The sequence below is a fragment of the Humulus lupulus genome, chromosome 8 (genome assembly GCF_963169125.1).
Source record: "Humulus lupulus chromosome 8, drHumLupu1.1, whole genome shotgun sequence".
In the NCBI taxonomy this organism is placed as follows: Eukaryota; Viridiplantae; Streptophyta; class Magnoliopsida; order Rosales; family Cannabaceae; genus Humulus; species Humulus lupulus.
Genome location: NC_084800.1, coordinates 128,352,248 through 128,378,678, shown reverse-complemented (window position 1 = coordinate 128,378,678; position 26,431 = coordinate 128,352,248).

Sequence of the window (26,431 nt, the reverse complement as noted above, 5' to 3'; positions counted from 1 at the left end):
AAAACACTGTTTAGAAAATATTTATAACTCAAAATACAATTAAGGTCGACTAGGCGACAAAATTCAGGTTAATACATAACATTTCCCAAAAATACCCCTGGTCATGGCAGCCAGGCATGCCGAACATGTACACGTCGCTTCACGCTCTCCGTACTCATGGTTGGTCGACCTTTCCTTTGCCCTTACCTGCACCATAGAGCACCCGTGAGCCGAAGCCCAGCAAGAAAACTCAACATAAAACAATCAAAATATGCATATCTATCAGCAACATATAACAAAACAACCAATAGGCTAAACACTTAGCGGCCATGCTGTCCCAGGTGCTTTACCAGGCCCTGGGTTTGCAGTCTTCATCGTGAGGATGACTTCAGCATCCTGAGAAGGGTCTCACCCTAACAGCTTGCACTCCGCGTGCTCAACACCGCTTCCGGCCCCTTGCCATACTCGGATTTGCACTCTGCGTGCTAGCGCCGCTCCCAGCCCTTGCCGTACTCGGCTTTGCACTCCACGTGCTTAACGCTGTTCCAGGCCCCTTGCTATACTCGGCTTCCTACCGTTCTCGGCCTTTTCCGTTCCCAGCCTTTACCGTTCATTCATAAATATGCAATACATAGCATATAATCAACAAATACTTAAACAAATACAAAACATAAACAATAGGGCTACGCCCTGCAATTCAATCACATAGGCCCATGCCTTGCAATACAAACTATAGGGCCATGCCTTGCTCTACGGGTACAACAGTTTTCTTACCTGTGTCCCAAGCTTCCTGAGCACCGAAATCCCAAGCACAGTCCTCTAACCCAAGCCTCGCTGAAAACCTAGTCACAACACATCAGCAATAGCCAACCATCAAGCTCTAGTCCATTAAATAACTTTGGGATATAATTTTAGTCTCTAGAACCTTAGATCCTACCAATTCGGGTGGTAAAATCCTTCCCGAGCCTTAATAATTGGGTTCTTGAGCCAAAAAACCTTCAAACAGCCAGAACATTGAATTAGGGCAGCGACCCAGCCCCTTAAGGGCCACGGCGCGCCCCAAAACAGAGGCAAAATGCCTCCCTGCTGGGAGACACGGGCCGCGGCATGCCCTTCCTTGGGCCGCGACGCGCCTCAAGAACATAGGTCTCCCTAGGCCTCACACACACACGGGCCGCGACCCTTGATGAACAAGGCCGCGACGCAAGCTCCAGAAACCAGCCTATTTCTCAAGTTTTTTTCCCCGAGCTTAAACCCACAATTCACACCCCAAACTTCAGCCAACCTCATAATTAAACCCACAATTCATACTCACATAGCCTAAACAACCACAGCAAGCTCATAACAACCCCATATACTCAGAAAACACTCAAGATCATATATAGGACCTATTCCATGCAAGCTCCAAAGTTTTAACAGAAATTCTATAGAATTTAACAGGTTCAAATGGATGGAATTCCTTACCTTGCTGATAACTTTTCCCTTGAGCTAACCCTAACCACAGCCAGCTTTCAATTCCTTATGAACTAAGCCCAAAATTCTCCAATAAATCAAAGTCTTCAAACCCAAGGAAGAAGAAGAAAAGAACCGAAGGAGAGAGAGACTTGAGAGCTTATCCTTCTCTTTTTCTAAGTTCCAGTAATTTCCTAAGCCTCTAAGTGTATGTCCCATTTTAAAAAAAGTCTAAAATGCCCATTAATTCTACTCAAATCTTCAAGTGTCGCCAAGGGCAACTCCGTCTTTCGCCAAACCCCGTTAAGTCCCCGAGTATTCCTATAAATCCCCATTAAATCCTGACATAACTAAATCATTGATAAATTATTATCCATTACTAAATAATTCCCGAACACATACTATATACCCAAAATACCCTTAGGCTCCTCCCGAGCTGGGTATTCGACTCCGTTGTGACTTTCTAGCCAACTGCTCCCTAGGACTGTCTCAGATCGTGCATCACGAATATATCACCACTCACACGTGGTGTCAATCACAATATACACAAATATTGCATGTATGCCCTCAACGGGCTAAAATTACAAACATGCCCCTAATAGCCAAATAGGGCCCACATGCATATTTAATTCACCTAAACATGCATTTATAATCACATAATCATCAAATTCACATATTAACATAATAAATCAACTATTGCCCTCCAGGCACGCTAATCAAGGCCCTAAGCCTTATTAGCAAATTTGGGATGCTACACTAAGTAACCTCACAAAACACTCAACAACCTTAGAACTCTCATCAGCTCTTTCTCTCTCTCCCAACCGTTCCCTCACTCTCTCTCTCTCTATTTTGGAGTGGATTTCTTGAGGAAAACTAAGGGGAATTCAAGGAAATTGAAGGCTTAAGTCTAGGGTGGGATTAGTGGCAGCTAAGAGGATTCAATCTACAGTTGAGGTAAGCTTTAGTCCCTGTTTTAATTGAATTCTACCATGGTTTTTGTAACGCCCTCCTAATAAGGACCGTTACACTGTGTAGTTTAAATGGTGCTTAACTCGCTAAATGAGTCATTTGAGTTTAAACTATGTAATTAAACTAACCATAGGTTTAGGTATTAAAAATTTCGATCAAAGTAAACAATTTTATTAAAAATGTTTAACTTCCATGCATGGAATTCCATTGTAATTAAAAATGGTTACAAACCCAAAAACGAATACAACAGCCGACCTACGCGGAAAAACCAGGGTTCAATCCTAGTTCCAACTGACAACCTCGGCCGTGGCGGACGAGCAAGCCGCATATGTACACTTCATCCCTGAAGCTCTCCAACTCATGGCTGATCCAACCTTTCCTTTTCTTCACCTGCACCAACTAGCACCCGTGAGCTGAGGCTCAGCAAGAAAACATAATCATACTTATAAGCAGTACATGGTCATATCATAGTTTTACAACTAACATGCCTGGTAATAATAATAATCCTACTAATGCGTGTAATTAACTTAGCTCAGAGCCACACTAAAGCCCATCTCCATCTTTCATATAATCGACCCTAAAGCTGGCCAAGAGGGAGTGATGCTAACATTTTTCGGCGACCTCAGAAGCATTCAAAAGTATATCTCGCTTCTATGTTGGCTTAACCTTACTGGTCAACGTTTGGCACGCTATGCTGCCCTCAACTCCTGGGTCGAGCCTTTAAACTCTCGACTAATAAGCTGAGTGCATCAGCCTTTGACTAGTAAGTTAATTTCTTTAGAGTTCAATTGGTAAGATGAGTCCTTTAGCTTTCAACTGATTAGTCGAGTGCTTTACCTTTGACTAATAAGTCAAGTCTTTGTTTTTAGACTGGTAAGTCGCATTTGTAACCTTAGACTGATGAGTTGGATCTGTAATCTTCGACTGATAAGTCGAGTGCTTTACCTTTGACTAATAAGTCAAGTCTTTGTTTTTCGACTGGTAAGTCGCATTTGTAACCTCAGACTGATGAGTCGGATCCGTAATCTTCGACTGATAAGTCGAGTCCTTAAACCTTCGACTGATAAGTCAAACCCTTTCATCCTTTGATTGATAAGTCAAGTCTTTCAATCTTCGAGTGATAAGTCGAATCCTTTAACCTTCAGCTGACAAGTCAAATCTGTAGAGCATGTTATAACCTTGACTATTAAGCCAGGCCCTTTATCAGATAACACAGACAAATCTTCAGCTTATAAGCTGAACTTTCCCAACCAGATATATAGATTAACAACCACAGGATTACACAAGTGCGTATCGCACTCCTTTTTATTTGTATGGCATCCGAGCCAATCAAGTGCATGTCGCACTCCCTTTCCATTTGCTTGGCATCCGACCAGTCAAGTGCATGTCGCACTCCCTTTCCATTTGTTTGGCATCCGAGCCAGTCAAATGCATGTTGCACTACCATGGTGGCCCACACTCCACGTGCATAATGCCAATCTCAGCTCATAAGCCGAGTCCTACTGATCCTCGACTCATAAGTCGAGCCTTACAAGCCTTCAACTAATAAATCCAAGCTTTAGAACCCTCGACTTATAAGTTGAGTCTCTCAAAATCCAACGTAAACTCGATTAATAAGTCAACCCCAACTAACATCCTAATAATCCCCTGGTTTATAAACCGAGCTCTCTAATCACAATGGACAATCACCTATTTCATTTATCATACATAGATACAAGTATAATGTATTATAATACACTCCACAACATACATAGGCATAATCATAATCATGCGCATTTTAATGTACTTAACCAGACATTCACCAACATAATTATCATCACGCTCATTAACAGGGCCAAAGCCTTAATCATGTCTATCTTTAACCATTGGGCTAAGCCCTAATCACACAATCACATACTGGGTGCAGTTTTCTTGCCTTCGATCCAATTGCAAGTTAGTAGCGACGCCCTTTGAGTACGATTTCTGATCCGAGCCCTTAGTGATGACCTAGTCACAACCGTAATAAGGAATTTCATCAACAACGAGTGATTAAAGGCTTTCAGATTGAGTCCTAGCCTCCGGGACATCGAATTCCACCCAACACGGAAGTAGAATTGATCTCGAGCCCAAAAGGTTAAGTTCCCAACCTAAAAACACCCCTAGGGCCAAAAATCCCCTTAAGGGTCGCGACCCTAAGGACCCATGCCGCGGCTCGCCTCTAAATCAGAGGCTCGGCCTCCCTGGAAAACCAAACACGCGCTGCGGCACTCCCCTGAGGTGCCGCGGCCCGCCTCTGCCTCCGAGCCCACCTGGCTCCTTCTTGCTCCATAGGGCCGCGACACACCAAGAACAGAGCCGCGACCCAGCCCTTTGAACCCAAAATTTCTGGGTTTTTTCCTTAGTCGAACCCAACTAGAAACCATGTAATTATACCCCAATCTTCCAATTAAATCCCCAAAATCAATACACTTCTTACCAGCAACTAAACCTAGCTAATTACTAACTCAAAACTCATCAACACCTCCAAAATTCATTCCCCAAATTCTCAAATATGCAAAAACTTTAAACTTCAATCATAACCACAAAAACTTCATAAATGAATTTTGAATTTAAAACCTTACCTCTGATATGATGATTCCCTTGAGCTAGTCTCCTAATTCCCAAAGCTCAACACCTCAATTTCCTAGGCTTTGTTCTTCAATTTTCCTCAAAATTTTCAAGCTTCCATGGAGAGAGAGAGAGAGAGTCATACGAGAGAGAGAAAAAGTGATGATGCTGAGAGTTTTCCTTTTGGTTTCCTAAGCCCTCTCAAAGGTTCCCAGCCAACCAAGTCACATATGTGGCCAGAAATGACCAAACTGCCCCTTTTCCCTTAGCCTATTCTACACATACTCCCAAGGGCGATTTTGTCCTTTGTCTCATACCCCACTACTCACAATTTACATCTTATAATTCCCGTTACTTCCAATGTTCTCACATGATTACCAATAATTTCCCATTACCCGCTAAACCCCGATAATGTACTAAATCACTAGAATACCCCTGAGCTCACCCCAAGCCGGGTATTAAACCCCGTTGTGACTCTTCCGCTAACTTGCTCACCAGAATCGCCTCGCGTCGAGTAACCCAAATATATCCACATAATAATGTGGTCTCAATCACACACATGCATAATTAATATTTCTAAACATGCAAGCATAATTATATTATAATATAATTCACTTAATAACATGCTCCTACTATATTAACACATAATTAACTCAATTATTGCCTCTCGGCCCCCTAATCTAGGCACTAAGTCTTATAAGGGAATTTGGGATGTTACAATTTTCTAGAGTTCTTGAAGTGTTCTTGAGCTTTGAGACTGAAGGGGTTGATTGTGAGTTTTGGAGAGTTTTTGGTCAAGTTTTAGGTTGGGTTTTGTTGCTGGCAATATGTTGATCTTGTTCTGGGGTTGAATTATGGTTTTGGGAATTGTTTAGGATTATTTTGGGTAAGATTTGGCTTGAGGAAAAAGCTGGAAATCTAGGTTCGTAGGGTCATGCCGAGACCCGCGTGAACCCAAGGCCCAAGGGATTCTGTTTCGCAGAGGCGTGCCGTGACCCAGCAGGTCTGAGTTGCAGCGCGTGTCCCAGAAAATGCAGGGGTTGGAGGCTCTGACTTGAGGCGCACCGCGATGTGCATAGGCAGAAATGGCCAGGAAGGGTTTTGAGTGATGGGAACTCAAACCTAAGGGCTCGGGATTGATTCCACTACCCGGTTTAGTAGAATTCGACGCCCCGGAGGCTAGGACTCGGTTTGAAAGCCTTTATTCGCTCGTTATTAATGGATTTTTATATTATGGTTGTGACCAGGCTATCGTTAGAGGCTCAGAACTGAGATCATACTCAAGGGTCGTTCTCATTATACGTTGCACTCAGACCTGAGGTAAGAAAATTGTATGTGCATGTAGAGTAGGGCATGGCCCGATTATCTGTGCTTGTATTGTGTTTAGTGTCAAGATTGGTTAAATATAATGGTTAAGATGTTTACACGTTGAAGTGCAAAACACTTAACGATTTCAGTTAAAGAGAAGTGAAAACACGAGATTAAGTAGAAGGCATCTAAAAGTGAATTTTGTCGGTCTAAAGTGATACAATGAGGTATCCAAACATTCCCAAAAAGATAGGTACCATTTGGAGCAATTTTAGGACCATTGGAAGGGTCCAAAGTCAGAGAGGGTGGCGATGTGTCGCCCCCTAAGTAGCGCAGCATCGCCAAAATGCGAAGGGCTTCAGAAACCCTAGCAGACGATGCATCGCCTGCTTGTAGGCAACGTATCGCCTGTCAGGCGATACATCACCTGAGCGGTCTTTTAGGGTCGTACAATTTACGTAAAATGCTCCAAATGATGTGTTTTAAATGCTTTAATCCTATTGGTTAGACTAATGATAATGCCTACACTATATATATGGGTTATTAGAGTAGAAAAGCCTTGGTCAAACTTTCCAACTCTCTCTAAACTCATTCTCTCTCTAGCTTTCTAAGACCAAAGTTTTCTCCAAGAAACTCATCAAGCATTGATTGACTTGCATGATTTTTAAGGCTTGTTCAATCCCAAATCTCATTCTACTTAATTGAAGCTTCAATCAATTGGGAAGGCTTGGAATAGAGATTTTGGACAACAATATTCATATTGTGTATAAGCCTTTGAATTTCCACAAGTTTGAAGATTTAAGTACCCCAATACAAAGGTTGTATCTCTCTAACCCTAATTTTGTATTTTGTCATTCTATTATGTTTTTCATTGTTGGTATTGATGATTAAATGTATATAAGTTCATCTTATCATCATTTAATCATTTAGTTTCTTATATTCAAGATTAACATTCATATCATGAACATGTTTCCTTGATTATCAAGAACGACATTCATACTTTGATGAAGAATCTTGATTAACCTTTAGGGTTTGGAATATTGCATTATTATCATTATTCATTGTTTATTTGCAAAGAGTAAAGACATATATTCCCAACAATCGAAATCTCTATTTCTAATTACTTTCAGTTTGTGTTTTATATTATCAACAATGAGGGAAATTGGTTCATCTTCTACAGCCTTCAAATCCTTGTTTCAAGATTTGGTTTGTGCTGGACACATAACCATGAAAGATCAAAGAAAGTTCTACTTGTAAATGCTCTACATGAATGTGGATATGGATTCAAAGTCTTCATCAACAAAGGATGAGACAACTCAATGGGATTACATGCTTAAGGAGACTGGTATCATCAAGTTCCTTATTTCTAAATGTGTAGATTTCAAGAATTTGAATTAAATGTGTTTGATGCCATATTTTTGTGAGTTTGAGATCATTGTTTATATTAAGAGTATAGTGGTGAATGTTAATAAACAATTCAAGGGTTATTTTTGTACTTGTTTTGTTTTTAAAGTTATTGATCATCATGTGAGATATGTTAATTGTAAAATTAATCATAATGAGATTGGGGTCAATACAATTAATGATGAGATCTTTGTGACCTTAATTGAATTTAATACATTCGATGAGGAATGTATGATAACTCTAAAGAGAATTGACATGGTTCATGCATGTAGTGATGAGACTAATGCAACCTTAAGAGAAGGTGAACATGTCAATGCAATTGATGACGACATCATTGCAAAAGAAAGTGAAGATACTAAGGTCAATGCATTTGATGTTGAGATAATTGCAAACCTAAGTAAAGGTACCAATGCCAATGCATTTGATGTTGAGATCATTGCAACCTTGAGTGAAGTTAATGCAACCCAAGGAAATGTGCAAGGATGGTGGTATGATACTTGTGCTACCATTCATGCAACCTATGATAAAACTCTTTTCAAAACCTTTGAAAGTGCAAAAGTGGGACTTGAAGTCCAAATGAGAAATGAAAAGAGATCCAAGGTACTTGGAAGGGGCTGCATTGATGTGTTCTTCACAAATGGAAAGAAAGTTACCCTAATTAATGTTTTTTATGTTCCCGATATGACTAGAAATATTATGAGTGGAAGTCTATTGAGTAAATCCGCCATCAAAATGGAGTTTGAATTCGGTAAACTCACTTTGGCTAAATTGGGCACTTTTGTGGGAAGGGTTATACATGTGATGGAATGATCAAACTTTGTGCTTTTGATAGTGACAATAATGATATGACATCTAAATCTTGCAATGTGATTAATTATAATTCAATTACTTTGTGGCATAATAGACTTGCTCATATAGGTTATAACACAATTAAAAGAGTTGTTAAATGTGGATTAATTAATTGTGATGTGAATGAGGATGAGCATGATAAATGTGAATTATGTATTAAACCTAAAATAATAAAGAAACGTTTTTCAAGTGTTGATAGATTTAATACATAGTGATTTATGTGAATTGAATGGCATGTTGACTAGAGGGGGAAATATATACTTCATGACTTTTATAGATGATTGCTCTAGGTATATTTACGTGTATTTACTTAAGAGTAGGGATGAGGCATTTAATGCATTTAAAATCTATAAAGCTGAAGTAGAAAATCAATTGGAAAAGAAAATAAAGACTCTTAGAAGTGATAGAGGTGGTGAATACTTATCAAATTATTTCAATGTGTTTTGTGAACAACGACATTATACATGAATGCACTGCACCATACACTCCACAACAAAATGGAATAGCTGAAAGAAAGAATAGGGCTTATCTTGAGATGATTAAATCTATGCTTTTACATGCTAAATTGTGTTATAATTTGTAGGGTGAAGCTTTGCTTGCTACGTGTCATATATTGAATCAAATTCCTATGTAAAATAACAATATGTCTCCATATGATTTATGGAGAGGAAAGAAGCCTAACCTAGGCTATCTTAAAATGTGGGGGGTGTCATGCTTATTGCAAGAGCACGAAGCCTAAAATGATCAAGTTGGGTCCAAGGGTCGTAAAATGTGCATTTGTTGGCTATGCCTCAAATAGCAAGGCATATAGGCTATTAGACTTGGAGTCTAATGTGATAATTGAATCAAGAGAAGTGGAGTTCTTTGAAAATATGTTATATTGTGATAGAAACTCTCAAGAACCCACAGGTGTTGGAGAATCTCTTAAAGAGAAAGATCCAAAGGTTGATGAGAAACCTATATTGCCTCAGAGAAGCCAAAGGCTCAAAGAGTTGTGATCAATTAAGAAATGTTCTCAAGTAGAGATACTCTAAGGTATACTTGAAGAAGTCACATGGAAATTTCCTATGATTCTTCAAGTTGAGGATGATCCCAAAACCTTCCAAGAAGCAATGTCTTCATGAGACTGTTTTTTGGAAGGAGGCAATAAATGATGAGATAGATTCAATTATGTAAAACCACACATGGGAATTGGTAGACCTCTCACAAGGTTCAAAACAAATTGGGTGCAAGTGAGCATTTTGAGGAAATATCACACCGATGACACATACAATCATTCAAAGCTAGATGAGTAGCTAAAAGGTTAAACAAAAGGAAGGAATTGATTACTTTGACACGTATGCACTGGTTGCTAGGACAACCACAAAAAGAGTTTCATTTGCCTTATCATCAATATATAACATTTATGTTCATCAAATGGATGTCAAAACGGTGTTCCTAAATGGAGTCTCTACGAGGAATTTATATGGAACAACCAGAGGGTTTGTTTCTAAGGAGAAATGAACATAAAAGGTGTAGGCTTGTTAAATCACTATATGGTTTAAAAACAAGCACTCAAACAATGACATGAGAAGTTTGATAGAGATATTGTTCCGGATGGGTGTCGACACAATAATGGACAAGTGCTTATACTCTAAGACTTATGATGGCTATGTCATCATGGTGTGTCTATATATTGATGATTTTTTATTTTGAGCAATGAGATGAGAGGCATAATGGAAACAAATATATTTCTATCTTCCACTTTCTAAATGAATGACCTTTGAGAGGTGAATACCTTCTTTAGTATAAAAGTGAGAAGAAATAGTGGGGGTTATGCCTTAAGTCAAACTCACTTTGTTGAGAAAGTGTTTGACAAGTTTAGTAATCTCAAAATCAAAGAGTCGAATACACCATTTGATTCAAGCATAAAGCTTGAAAAGAACAATGGTAGATCGGTTAGTAAACTAAGTGGGTTTACTAGCAATCCAAGTATGGAACATTGAAAAGCAATTGAGAGAATTCTAGGGTACCTTAAAAGGACCAAGCATCTAGGCCTCCAATATTCAAAGTTCCCGAATATACTTGAAGGATATTACGATGCGAGTTGGATATCAAGTGTAGGAGATAATCTCTCCACAAGTGGTTGGGTGTTTATGCTTAAAAGAGGAGAGGTTTCTTAGGGCCCAAATAAACAAACATGTATTTCACTCAACCATGGAGAATGAGTTTATAACTCTAGCGACAAATGACAAAGAGACCAAGTGGCTTAGGGATTTCATGAGGAATATCCCAATGGTGCTCGACCACCATGATCGAGGGTTTCTCAGAGGAACTAAGGGTTAGACCCTATTTTTCCGCTTAGGTCGGCTGGTTGTAACTTTTGAACTATAATAGCCCTTTTAAACATTTGTTTATGTTATTTTGGGATCCCATGTATGAACATACATATTTTAAATGAAAAGTCAACGTTTCTTTTTGACCAAAGATTTTAACCCCTAATCCTTGTCATTAACCTATGTTACAAATTTATAACCAAGAGACTTGATTAGCAAGTCTAGCACCATTTATAGTACACAGTGTAACCATCCTAGATTAGGAGGACGTTACAACTTGCCCACTCTTTGTTAGACTTGAATTAGAGATAGGCTTGGAAGACTTTGGCACAATCTAGCGGTTTAGATTCTTGACAATACCTTGCTACCACCAGGAATCAAAGGTTAGAGAATCTAAGGAAGGAGTCATTGTTCCGTTGTGTATTCGTAAGTTTCTACATCTTTGTGTTAATGTTAATTTACGAATCTGATGCTCATTTGCATGTCATGTTATTCTATGTTTCTATTATGGTTTTGGAAAAATAATAGGGAGCATTCATCTAGCTTTAAATTCCATGATCCTATAGCAGCAGCTAACTCTTCCTTCTCGCAGGCTAAACATTTAGCAATCTCTTTATCCCGAAGGTTGTCGGACATATAGTCGAAGTTGGCTCCCTTATTGTTTTTCCAAAACATGAAAAAACAATTGAAGGTCACACTCTTGAACCTTGTTAGCTCTAAAGAATGTGAATCCTTCTATTTGCCTAGCTCATCCTCGAGTGCTTTTTTCTTATCTGCCAGCTTTTGCTACTCCGCCTACAACTGCTTTACACGCTCCTCAAGGTCTATCCTCCTCTGCTCAAGCTCCTCTGTTGTTTTCATTGTATTCAGTTAATGCCCAGACACACAAGCTAGAGCGTGTTGCACTCTTCAATCAAGAATATGTGTGCTTTACACGTGCGAGTAAAGGAGAGTGAAGAGGGGCATAGCTGGGTTTTAGGTCTACTACTTATTGGACCCCTTACTATTGATAAAAAAATAGAAAATAAAAAAAAGGCAAAGCCAGGCAGAGCTCGCCGTCGACCTTGTGTATTATGTGCGGACGTTCTATTTTGGCAATAAATTTCGGTGTCGTTGACGATACGAGAGACCTAGTCTTCATTCCTGGTGGTGGGCCTCTTTCATCTGCGGATGAGTTGTGTCCTTTAACAAGATATGTGTGTGGTGTCAGTGAATGGGTTTAGGGTTTTTGGTATGATCAGGTGCTTTTTCCAATTATACTTTGCCATATGCTTTAAATATATATAAATAAATTCCTTTGGCCGTAATTTGTTGTTGATTATATTTCTTTTGTGGAGATTGATTTTGTAAATCTGACTTTTATGAGTCCGGTAAATTTGTGTGTTTTTCTTCAATTATAACTAAACAAAGTGAAAATTAAATGTTTACTTTGATATATGTAAGTGGTAATTTTTTTTTTCAGGGTATTAGAAAAAAATTTCTTACATGGTTGTCTTTGTTTAGAGCTTGGGACCCATAAAAAAAATATTTCAGTAAACACTCAACTCGAAGAAACATGATAACATAAGCCACATCTAACCTGGGGTTCAAAGATCAATACACAAAACTTGTCTTCACCATGATGACATCCGCCTATAAAACTATCTTCCCCTACTTAGGCATCAAACTTGGGTGAGAAAGGGAAATGATTTTTTGGTCTAAGCTTATCTTTTTTTTTTAAAGTTAAATTACGATATTAAACAACCCACCAAATCCCTTTAAAAAAATATATAAAAAATAAAAAATTAAGAAATTGATAAATTAAAAAAGCCACTAAAAATTTTCAACAGTAACACTTTCAAATGTCACTAGATCGAATATTTTGTGTCATTTTTACAATGTATCTATTAATATATTTGTATCATTTATTCTCACTAAAATGACATTTTTGACTAAATGTTTCTAAAATACTATTATTGTGACATTCTTTTACAACTGTCACATATAAAAATATCACTAATTCATATTTTTGGTGTAGGGACTGTAACGTCCTACTACCCAGAGACCGTTACACTGTGTATTTTAAATAGTGCTAAAATCGCTAAACGAGTCATTTGGTCATAACCGTGTAACTAAAGGTGATTAATGGTTTAGGGTTAAAAAATTTGGTCAAAAGATACAACCGTTTCACTAAAATGTTTACTTCCATGCATTGGATCCCAAACTATATTAAAAAAGGTTAATTACAATTGAAAAGTTACAACCAGCCGACCTAAGCGAAAAAATAGGGTTTGACCCTAGTTCCTCTTTAAAATCTCGGTCGTGGTGGTTGAGCAGCCGCATATAAGGATGGCAAAATGGGGCGGCAGGGCGGGGCCCCGACTTGACGGGGCATCTTTGCTCCGGTAAAAACGGGGCGGGGCGCCGCCCCGCCTCAATTTTTTTTTTTTTTTTTATACTCTAACTCAATTCTCTCATGCTACTTATATACATAGTACGTAAAATTGACATTTTATATGTGATTTAGAATATTTTTAATTTTATATAGACTAGAAAGAATTATAAATATTGAAAAATATGTTTTATATAATTCATCCTTATTATTGTATTTATTTTGTAAATGTTAAAATAAAAAAATATATATATAATATTTGATGGTGTAGTTGATACCAAGTGTAAAATATAAAGATTACAATAAAAAATAATATTTAGGCTTGGGGAAAATTCTAAAATTATAATTTAATGTTTCTTAAAAAAAAAAGTTAAATGGGGCGGGGCAGACCCGCCCCGATTAAGCCGGGGTGGGGCGACCCGCCCCGCTCCAAGAAACTAATCAGGGTGGGGCGGGGCGGAAGCGGGGCGGGCAGACCCGCCCCATTTACATCCCTGGCCGCATATGTACACATCGTCACCTAAGCTCTCCAACTCAAGGATGGTCCATGTAACATCCTCCTAATCCAGGATCATTACACTGTGTACTTTAAATAGTGTCAGACTTGTTAATCAAGTCATTTGGTTATAAACGTGTAACTAAGGTTAACGTTAAGGGTTAGGGTTAAAAATTTTGGTCAAAGGAACCGTTGACTTTTCATTTAAAAGTTTCATACATACATGGGATCCCAAAATATTACAAATAGATGTTTAAAAGGGTGTATACAAATCAAAAGTTATAACCAGCTGACCTAAGCGGCAAAGTAAGGGATACAACCCTATTTCCTCTAAGATACACTCGACCATGGTGGATGAGCAACCACTTATGTACACGTCGCCACTGAAGCTCTCCAACTCATGGCTGGTCAAGCTTTCCTTTTCCCTTACCTGCACCACATAGCACCCGTGAGCCAAGACTCAGCAAGAAAACTTAAACATGTGCATGAACAATAAATACAAGATCCAGATACATATCTAACATGCCCAACAAAAATAACCTACTCATGCATGCATACAATTACAAATAAATAATTATTGGATCATTCTGGGGTCCGCTGGCCTAAATAGATGACCATAGAGTCAACCCGGGGCCCTATGCCCTAGCTATGTGACCATAGAGTCACTCGGGGGCCCTTGCCCTTAGCTCTGAATAACTAGCCATAGAGTAAGGCAAGCATTTTGTTTTCCAACGACCATAGGGTTGGCTAACATAATAGTACGTTCCTGATTGAGCCTAAGCTCTCGATCAACGCGCTATTGTCGCCCTTGACTAATAAGTCAAGGATTTAATCATACATTCAGATACAGATACAAATACAGATATAGATAAGCATACTTCAGAAAATACACGTATGCACATATAATTCATGGTATCTTAATCAATCAAGCACAAACACAGTAATAACCATGTTCCTTAACGGGGTCGGGCCCTACCTATGCGACAAGGCAAGTATTCATTAAATAATTATCCAGACATAGAGCATTCAAGCATAACCTAATTCACATTCATTCTCAGGGGCCGAGCCCTATTCACAATTATAATCAACATTCGGGCCAAGCCTTAATCACAAATACCACGTATTGGGTGCATTTTTTTTTACCTTAGGATCGTCTCGTGCCAAGTAACCCAAATATACCCACATAATAATGTGGTCGCACACATAAATCACACATATCTCATATATGCCAAATATACCCATAACAGGCCAAATTACGAAAATTGCCCTTCTAATTAAAAACGGGCTCACATGCATATTTAGTCATATTATCATATAATTCACATAATCACACAATTACATGGGAGTTATCCATAGTGGCTACTAATGATTATGAGATATGGCAAATGGATGTCAAGACGGCATTTCTGAATGACTATCTTGATAAAAGTATCTATATGGTACAACCAGAAGGGTTCATAAAAAAAGAGGAAGATCAAAAAGAGTGCAAGTTGTTGAAATCCATATATGGATTAAAGCAAGCATCTAGATCTTGAAATATCACTTTTGATGAAATAATTAAAACATATGGCTTCGAACAGAATGTCGACGAAGCATGTGTGTATAAATACATCAAAGGAAAAGTGGTGGTTTTCTTAGTTCTTTACGTTGATGACATTTTGCTCATTGGGAACAATGTAGAGACATTGTAAAACGTAACGAAGTGGTTAGCTGAAAAGTTCCAAATGAATGATTTGGGCGAGGCGAGTTATGTTATGGGAATCCAAATCCTAAGGGATATGAAGAACAAGCTCTTGGCACTTTCTCAGTCTTATTATATAGATAAGGTGCTTGAAAGATACTCTATTGAGAATTCCAAGAAAGGTCAATTACCGACCAGACATGGAATTGCTCTCTCCAAGGAACAATGTCCCAAGACACCTCAGGAGGAAGAGGATATGAGAAAGTATCTCTATGCTTCAGCAATTGGGAGTCTGGTGTATGCTATGTTGTGTACTAGGCTCGACATATGTTATGCAGTTGGGATTGTAAGTCGTTATCAATCGAATCCTGGTTTGAAACACTAGATTGCGGTAAAGCACATTCTCAAGTATCTTAGGAGAATGAGAGACTGTATACTGGTATATTCATGGGGTGAGCTAAACCCTACTGGATACACTGATTATGGTTTCTAATCAGACAAAGATAGTCGAAAATTGACATCTTGGTCAGTGTTCACTCTTGGTGGAGGAGCTGTTGTCTGGAGAAGCATTAAGCAATCCAGCATAGCTAATGCAACTGTAACGCCCTGGATAACCAAGACCGTTACACTGTGTATTTATAAAAGTGCAAGACTTGCTAATCAAGCCATTTAGTTAGAAACGTGTTACTGAAATTATAATTGAACTAGGGTTAAAAGGTTTTGGTCACAAAAGTTGCATTTCATATAATTAAACATTTTAGTACATGGGATCCCAAAAGAAATAGCATTTAAAAGACAGTTTACAAAATTTCAGGTTATAGGTACAACTACTAGCCACTCTAAGGGCAAAACAAACATTTAGGCTTTCCCGTCCTGTACCACTCCTCGGCTGTGGCGGCCAATCAGCTGACTATGTACATTCAGCCTCAAAGCTCTCCCACTCAGGACTGGTCCATCTTACCCTTGCCTTTACCTGCACCACGTAGCACTCGTGAGCCAAGGCCTAGCAAGAAAACAGAATAATAGAGCATAATCATCAACTAAACAATCAAATAACTCAAACAGTATAATCATATACTTAACAACCAAAAATATCCATATAATTAGGCATTCAACATACCAAGCTTATCAATTAACATTAATAACCAATTCACATATGATAACCAGGGTCGACGCCCTTAGGTCGCACCCCCAATTTATCCCACTGACTCCAGCCCGTTTAAGCCGAGCTCAGTGAATATCAAGCAGTCCTCAGCTACCAGTGGTCGAGTCGCGCCCTGTGCGCAAATATTGATTCCGGCACTCTTAGGTCGTTTATCGCATGTCTCATGGCATAATACCATCTATGACATCATACAGATATAGGGAGCTCTTAGTCCCAACATAATCACATAACCAGGTGCAGTTTTCTTACCTTTGGATTTCAGTAGCTTTGATCAACGATGACAACCCTCAAGCACGATCCCTTACGAGCCCTAGCGTACACCTAGTCACGGTCATAAATTAGAACCATTACCAAACTTCAATCCCAAAACCTAACCTTGGAACCAATCCCGAGCCCTCGGGAAGCCCTAATTCCACCAAACGGGGTGGTGGAATCAAACCTCGAGCCCCTGGGCAAAAACCCTAAGAAATAACCCAAAAACCCTCTTCTGGAAACAGGGTAGCGCTACAGCGCCATAAAGAGGGCGCTATAGCGCTATAAGCATAGCCAACAGGCACCCAGACCACAAGGCCTAGTGCTGTAGCGCCCAAAGGCTAGCGCTACAGCGCTAGTCACAACACAGCCAAACCCTATTTTTCTTCCTTCGATTTTCCCCGAGCCAAACCTCTCCAAAACTCATCCAAACTTCAACCAAACATCAATACAAGCCTGCCATCATCTATAACTCACCCCATAAGACCCAACCATACAAAACTAAACCACATGCACCCTAAAATAAAGAAACTACCATGATTGATCTTGAAACTCAAAAACTCAACAGAACATCAAAAAAACTTCAGAATTCAAGTGACCAAGTCCAGAGTTTCTTACCTTCAATGGAGAAATTCGACCTTAGGCTATCCTCCACACTCCCATAGCTTTCCCTCCTCAAAACCTTAGCCTTAATTCCCTAGAACTCCCATTAAAACTCAGCTTAGCAAACCATTTCAGCTAAAACCAGAAACTCAAGAGAAAAACCTTGAAACTTACCTCAGTTGGATGACTAATTCCTACTGAATCCTCAAACTTGATCAAGGTCCCAATTGTAAAGCCTTAGCCTAAAGCTCCTCTGAATTTTTGCTCCAAGTTCCTTCAAGAAGTGGGGAAGAAGACCTAAACCGAGAGAGAGAAAAGAGACTTCTATTTTTCCTTCTTTCCTTTCCTTTTCCTTCTTCTTTTCTTTTCTTTAACTTCTAAGTCTTTCTACAACTTCCACTAAAGCCATAAAGCAGTAATACTTATCTCTGATTTCTAAACAAAATGACCAATTTGCCCTCCCATAATTCCTAAGCCTTAAATTAATCTAGGGGCATTTTGGTCATTTTCTCCCAATTCCCGCTAATTCCTCGAATGTCTCTAATATTTACCGCTTACTTCCCAACACCTAACTAATCACCAATTATATTTCTTAATATCAAATAGACTCCAATATATTTCCTAAATTCCCAGAAATACCCCCAGGCTCGCCCCGAGCCGGGTATAAATTCCCACCGTGACTTTTTCGCTAGACCGCTCACTAGGATCGCCTCGAGTCACAAGCTACAAATATATCCACATAATAATGTGGTCCCAACAATTAATACAAATATTTACATTTATGCCCTCAACGGGCCAAAATTACGAATATACCCTTATAACCTAAACAAGGCCTACATGCATACTAGTACACATAGTCATGCATCACATTTATCCAATTAGTCATATAAGCATGCATTTAATCATTTAAATCACTCATAATCCAGTTATGCCCTCCCGACACACTAATCAAAGCCCTTAAGCCTTATTAGTAATTTTTTTCGGGTCGTTACAGCAACCATGGAAGTCGAATACATGGAGGCTTGTGAAGCAGCTAAGGAAGCGGTTTGGTTGAGGAAGTTCTACACTGATCTGGAAGTTGTTCCAGATATGGATAAGCCACTAATCCTGTACTGTGACAATTGTGGAGTAGTAGGTAATTCCAAAAAATCGAGAAGTCACAAGAGAGGGAAGCATATAGAAAGGAAATACTATTTGGTAAGAGATATTGTACACCGAGGTGGTGTGACTGTTACGAAGATAGCGTCGGAACAGAACCTGGCCGACTTGTTAACTAAGACATTTCCTGCAAAGTCGTTAATGGGTCATGTGTCCAATATGGGATTAAGGGAAATGCCTCACTTACTTTGAGGGCAAGTGAGAGATTGTTAGGATTAATTCCCTAAAAGCATGTGAAGACATTTTATTAGTTTTAAATAAAAGTGCAGTTTTATTATATTTGAATGTTATAATTATTGTTTGAATTAATTATATAATAATATCAACAAAATTCCATATTCATTCACGAGAATATGATCTTGTATTAGTACAAGAGAATTAAGATCATATATAATGAATAAAATAGTCAATAACATATTAAAGTAAGAAATCTTTAATGAATGGTTACTAATACGGTTTGTTAAGCATACGAGATGCAAGCAATCTAGATTCAGATTACTGATGTGGATAGACATCTTAGTAAATGTTTTGTATATAATAGAGATTATATATGACAGGACCGATGATAATTAATTATCTTTATAAACTTGTCGTTTGACGTAAAGATTTAATTCTTGTCATAATAGATGATCATTTGTAGATCAGTCTAAATCCTGAGTATTCATGAACTCTTGTTTATGTTTATTGGATCTTTTGATTCACTCGTTAAGGTCTTTTAGAATAATGAGACTAATGACTTTTGTTTTGAAGATTCAATATCATGGATGGCTGGGAACATGAATTACAATATTGGAATCCATGCTTTCCTAACAAATCGAATATTGGTTCTGTTAAGGGTTGATTCTGGAACTGAATAGTTATTGAGCTCAAATCTATAATTAGATTATAGATTAATTATTCGCTAGTGAATTAATGGTACTTAAGGATCAAGAGGTGATTAGAAGGGTAAAATGGTTATTTTGACCAGCTCTAATTAACGAACCAATAATGGAGAACATAACTACATATATTGATTATATCAATGGACTACTAGAGAAAACTCTATAAATATAATTCTATAAATACTTAAAGTGCAATTCCATATTTATAGTGGAGTAATCATGGAATTAATAAATAAGATTATTAGATTAAAGAGTTTAATTAATAATATGTTTTATTGGAGCTTCGTATTATAGATCCATGGTCCCCAGATCACCTATGTCCTACACTGACAAGGGTAATGATATCAAAATAAAGATTTGTTAAGAGAAAATACTAAATTGCAAATGAATTAATTTTTCAAGGCAAGGAAATAATTATTTGATAATTATGGGTAATTGATTAATTGTGAATTAATTAATTATTTAACTATATGATTTTTATTTTGAAAAACCATATGTTAAAATTAATATTAATCTTGTTTGGATTAATAGAAAGAGAGATAATAATAAATATCTTATTTATAATATGATATTTATTTATTTAATTTAAAACTAATATTTTAAGATAAATTTAATTTTGAATTAACCGATATTTATGTTGGTATAAATATATTGTCTTAAAAGTTGATTAAATAAACAAATGAGAAAATTAGGCAAACCCTAATAGGGCTGGTTTAGAGATTTTTATTCCAGAGATTTTAATTTTAAATTTCAAATAAATTTGTTTAATCAGTCATTTAATTATTCTTTTTAAATATGATTTAAATAGATAATTAAATGAAAATATCTAATCAGTTTTAATTTGAATTATATTTTAATTAAATAAAGATTATTTAATTAGATTAAATATCTTTATAAATCTAATATACGTGATATTCAGAAGGATAGCTGAATGATCAAACTCTCTCTCTAAAGTGATAATTTTCTCTAAACCTGAAAACTATTCTAAACCTTATCTATGTCAAAAACTCTCTAGATCTCATGTGTTTGGTACATCTAGGGAGTCACATAAATCAACATTTTGAATCCTATGTGCCCACACACGTCATTGTGTGTTTGAGGATTGGTTTGGAAGATCAGGGTGTGAGATCTCAGAACACTGGATAGGAAGATCGTTGATTTATACAAAAAGACTCAAGGACACTTGATAGGCTACAAGAGGTAATCACTGATCTATTTGTATGTGATTTAATATTTATATATGTATATAATCCTAACTAGTATTAATATTTATTAAAATGGATCCATATATTCCGCTGCGTACCTTTGATTTTATCATTTAATACCAATATGACTCACCCCGAATCAAATATTGGTCTTGTTGTGAGTTTCCCGCTAGCTTGCTCTCTAGGATCGCTTCGTGCCGAGTCACCCAAATATATCCACATAATAATGTGGTCTCACACATATATCATATATATGCAAAATATACTCATAACGGGCCAAATTATGAAAGCTGCTCTTTTAATCAGAAACAGGCCCACATGCATATTTAATACACCTAAACATACATATTAAATCATATTATAATAGGGAAATTTCATGTTATATGCATGATAGCATAGTGAAATATTTTAATATGCTAACATAAGTTACTATCCCAAATATATGACAATTTCAATTTTTAGACAAAAATACCCCTAACATTCAAACCCCCTTTTCCCTCTCAATCCAAACTCTCTCTCTCTAACATCTCTCATTCTCTCACTCTCTCATTCTAATCTTGTAGATCTCAAAAATATACCAAAATTTAAAAAAAAAATCATATGAAATAGATATTTGAGTGAAAAAATATGAACCTCCAAAGTTTTCATCAAATTTCAGTGCAAAACATCGAAATTGCATAAAAAAAGCATCGTTTTGCCCAAAAATCAAGTTTTAATGATTGCATCGCAACAACATCGAAACACCATCGATTTTGTATCGAAAAAGCATCGTTTTGGCCAAAAAACAAGTTTTCATGATTGCATCGCAAGAGCATCGAAACACCATCGATTTTGCATTGAAATTGCATCGATTTTGCATCGCAAAGCATTGTTTTGGCCAAAAATTAAGTTTCATGATTGCATCGCAAGAGCATCGAAACACCATCGATTTTGCATTGGCAAAGCATCGTTTTGGCCAAAAAAAACCAAATTTTCATGATTGCATCGCAAGAGCATCAAAACACCATCGATGAAAAATCAATGGTGTTTCGATGCTCTTGCGATGCAATCATGAAAACTTAATTTTTTGCAAAAACGATGCATTTTTCAATGCAATTTTGATGCAATCATGAAACTTGATTTTTGGCCAAAATGATGCTTTTTCGATGCAAAATCGATGCAATTTTGATGCACAATCGATGGTGTTTCAATGCTCTTGCGATGCAATCATTAAAACTTGTTTTTTGGCCAAAACGATGTTTTTTTTTATGCAAAATCGATGGTGTTTCAATGCAAAATCAATGGTGTTTCGATGTTGTTGTGATGCAATCATGAAAACTTGATTTTTGGCCAAAACGATGCTTTTTCGATACAATTTTGATGCAAAATTGATGGTGTTTTGATGCTCTTGCGATGCAATCACGAAAACTTGTTTTTTGGCCAAAACGATGCTTTTTCGTAGGGGTGGCAATTTGGGTCACGACACGATGACACAACACGACACGACACGATTAAGGTAAACACGAACACGACACGTTTAATAATCGTGTCGTGTTCGTGTTTGAGTTTTTGACACGTTTAATAATCGTGTCGTGTCATAATCGTGTCGACCCATTTAATAATCGTGTCGTGTCATAATCGTGTCAGACACGATAACACGAATACTTTACATAGGTTTTCTGATTTTTTTCGTATAATTATGATTAATCGTGTCATAATCGTGTTATCATGTTCGTGTCGTGTTGACCCGTTTAATAATCGTGTCGTGTTCGTGTTCATATTTTTGACACGTTTAATAATCGTGTCGTGTTCGTGTTGACCTTAATCGTGTCGTGTCATAATCGTGTCGACACGAATCTGACACGTTTACACGAATTGCCACCCCTACTTTTTCGATGCAAAATCGATGGTGTGTTGATGCAAAATTGATGGTATTTCGATGCAAAATCGATGGTGTTTCGATGCAATCATGAAAACTTTATTTTTGGCCAAAATGATGCTTTTTCGATACAATTTCGATGCTATGCACTGAAATTTGACGAAAACTTTGGAGGTTCATATTTTTTCACTTTTTTTTTTTTAAATTTTGGTATTTTTTTCGAGATCTACAAGATTGGAATGAGAGAGTGAGAAAGTGAGAGAATGATAGATGTTATATATATAGAGAGAGTTCGGATTGAGAGAGAAAATGAGTGTTTAAATGTTAGGGGTATTTTTGTCTAAAAAATTGAAATTATCATATATTTAAGATAGTAACTTATGTTGGCATATTAAAAAATTTCACTAAGTTATCATGCATATAACGTGAAATTTCCCTTATAATATAACTCACATAATCATATAATGATACATATATATATCACATAACACATAATTTCCATAATTTGCCATCCTGGCCTCCTAATCAAGGCCCTAAGCCTTATTAGATAATTTGGGACGTTACAGTAACAACGAATAACAAAATTTCACGTTATGAACCTAGACTGCCATGTTAAACAATCTACAACATCTAATACTTTAACATGATGCCACTTGTGAATTAAAAATGACAATATGGTGCTGGCGTTTTCAGTGCCATTACCTCATAATTCTCCAATATTTTATTATTATTGTTATTTTTATTTAAATAAATAATATTAAAAAATATGATATGTAAATGATGTAGAGAAAAATGTAGAGAATTTTGGTGATGTAAATAAAAAAAAAGTGTATTTTTGGTGATGAGGGAAAAAAAAGTTCAGGAAAACATGAACGACTCGCATTACTAATGTATTGATTGTTGATGAGCCAAATTGGATGGGAAATTTGAGTTTTGATGCTTAATGAAGGATTCTAAGTCAAAAAAATGCTAGGCATTTAAATCATTTAAAAAAAATGCCAATTCTTTTGACAATACCCAAAATGATTTTCTTATAATTTTTCCCATCCACTTCCTCTTCTCTCTTCCCTCTCTCCCTCAACCTTAGGACACTAAAATACTGCATTTTGAACAGATTTGGGCATGATTTTTGGGTTTTTTTTGTGATTTTTTTTTTCAGATATGAAACTTTGAAATCTGCAGAAAATCGATGTGGTTTGATGGTGCTCGATGCCAGCTCGATGGGGCCTTCAAAATCAAGATTTTTATGAAAAAATTGATGTTGCTCGATGCGATTCTTGCAAGATACTTAATTTTTCACTCAGGTGTCCGTTTGAGGTGATTTTTTTTTAATTTTTGGGTATTTTTTCAAGATATACACATTTGAGATGTGTACATACACATTTGAGAAATGTAAATCTTGAAAAAAAATGCAAAATGCAAAACATACCTCATGTTTAAGATATGATTTGGTATGTTTTCAAGTTCTAAACTTTGAAAATGTGTATGTGAACATCTAAAACGTGTAGATCTAAAAAAAATACCCAAAATCAAAAAACAAATCACCCTAAACGGACACCCGAGTGAAAAATTATCTCTCTTACAAGAATTGCATTGAACCACCATCGAGCAACCATCAAACTACCATCGAGCAATGTCATTTTTTTCATGGAAGTCTTGATTTTGAAGGCCCCATTGAGTTGGCATCGAACACCATCGAGTTGGGCATGATTTTTGAGTTATTTTCAGATTTGAAACTCTGAAATCTATAGAAAATTGACTTGCTCGATTGTTGCTTGATGGTGCTCGATACCAGTTTGATAGGGCCTTCAAAATCAAGATTTTCATGAAAAAATCGACGTTGCTCGATGGTGGTTCGATGGTTGCTCGATGATGCTTCGATGCAATTCTTATAAGAGACATAATTTTTTACTCGGGTGTCCGTTTGTGGTGATTTGTTTTTTATTTTGGGTATTTTTAGAGATCTACACGATTTAGATGTTTACATACACATTTTCAAAGTTTAGAGCTTGAAAACATATCTTGAACATGAGCCATGTTTTGCATTTTGCATTTTTTTTTCCAGATTTACACATCTCAAATGTGTAGATCTTGAAAAAATACCTAAAATCAAAAAACAAATCACCCAAACGGAAACCCGAGTGAAAAATTACGTATCCTGCAAGAGTCGCATCGAACACCATCGAGCAACATCAAAATTTTCATGAAAATCTTGATTTTGAATGCCTCATCTAACTGATTGAGCACTATTGAATCACATCGATTTTCAGCAGATTTCAAAATTTCAGATCTGAAAAAAATTGCAAAAAAATCCAAAAATCATGCCAAGATCTGTTCGAAATGCAGTATTTTAGTGTACTAAGTGTGAAATACTGGCCATAACATTGAGTTTTTTTATATTTTAACTTACTTATGAATTTTTTTTTAGAGAGAGATGAATGGATTGAGGGAAAGAGAGAGAAGAGTGAAGAGAAAAAGATGAGTAAAATTATGGTAGTAAAAATTATGGAAATGATATTTTGGGTATTATGAAAAGATTTGACAAGGGAAATTTGACTTTTTATGCTTAATAGTATGGTGTAATACAAAATAATGCTAGGCATTTTTAACATTACAAAATAATGCCAAAAGTTTTGCTAGTACCCAAAATACCCCTAAAAACAACTATCTCCTCTCTTCCCTCCTCCTCTCTTCCTTCCTCCTCTCTTCCTTCTTCTTGTTTCTTCCTCACTCTCACTCACCTCACCTCACCTCACACCACCACTAAGAGCACCACGGTAGAACCCCATCGAGCTTGGGACCACCACTATGAAAGCCATTTGTAGAGGGGGATCAAGACCAAATCAAGGGTTGAGAAATCTTGGAGAAAAATTTAATGGGTAAGCAATTTTTTCTTAAATACTTGGATTAGTGATGTTTCCTTTAAAATTTTTGAGCATTTTGAATAGATCTGAGCAATATTTGTACATTTTTTTGGGTTTTTTCTGGTTTTTTGTCGATCTGCATTTTCTGGGAATTTTCTGGGTTAGTGTTGTGCTCGATGGGTGCTCGATGCAGGCTCGATGACACACCAATTTTAGCGTTGCATGTTCTGCTCGATGGGTACTCGATGGTAATGTGCATTCTCACTATTTCATGCATGCTCGATAGATGCTCGATGCCTGCTCGATGCAAGCTCGATGGCACATCATTTTTTACGTTGCATGTTGTACTTGATGGGTACTCGATACCTACTCGATGGGTACTCGATGGTAATGTGCATTCTCACTATTTCATGCATGCTCAATAGATGCTCGATGCCTGCTCGATGCAAGCTCGATGGCACATCATTTTTTACGTTGTATGTTGTACTCGATGGGTACTCGATACCTACTCGATGGGTACTCGATACCTACTCGATGGGTACTCGATGGTAATGTGCATTATCACTATTTCATTCATGCTCGATGGCACATATTTTTTTACGTTGCATGTTGTGCTCGATGGTTACTCGATAGATACTCGATGCAAGCTCGATGGTAATGTGCATTCTCACTATTTCGTGCATGCTCGATGCAGGCTCGATGCAAGCTCGATGGTCATGTTTTTCAGCATCATTAAAATACCATTTCCTACCATCTGTTTTTCAGCTAACTATATTTGTGTTTTTTTATTTCAGGTTCTACTGTTTACGTATTTGTTTCTTACAACGGTGTTTGGGAATTGCATGGTAGGAAATGGTATTTTAAGGATGCTGAAGGTGAAGTGATACCAGTAGAGAATGATGTCACTTACTAGCAACTACTTGACATACTGCACGAGACATTTCAGGTGGATAGAGAGGTGTATGAATTGAAACTCGAGGTGCCATATGTATGCGGCGAGCAACCATTTGCACCGGTTCAATTGAAGAATGATCG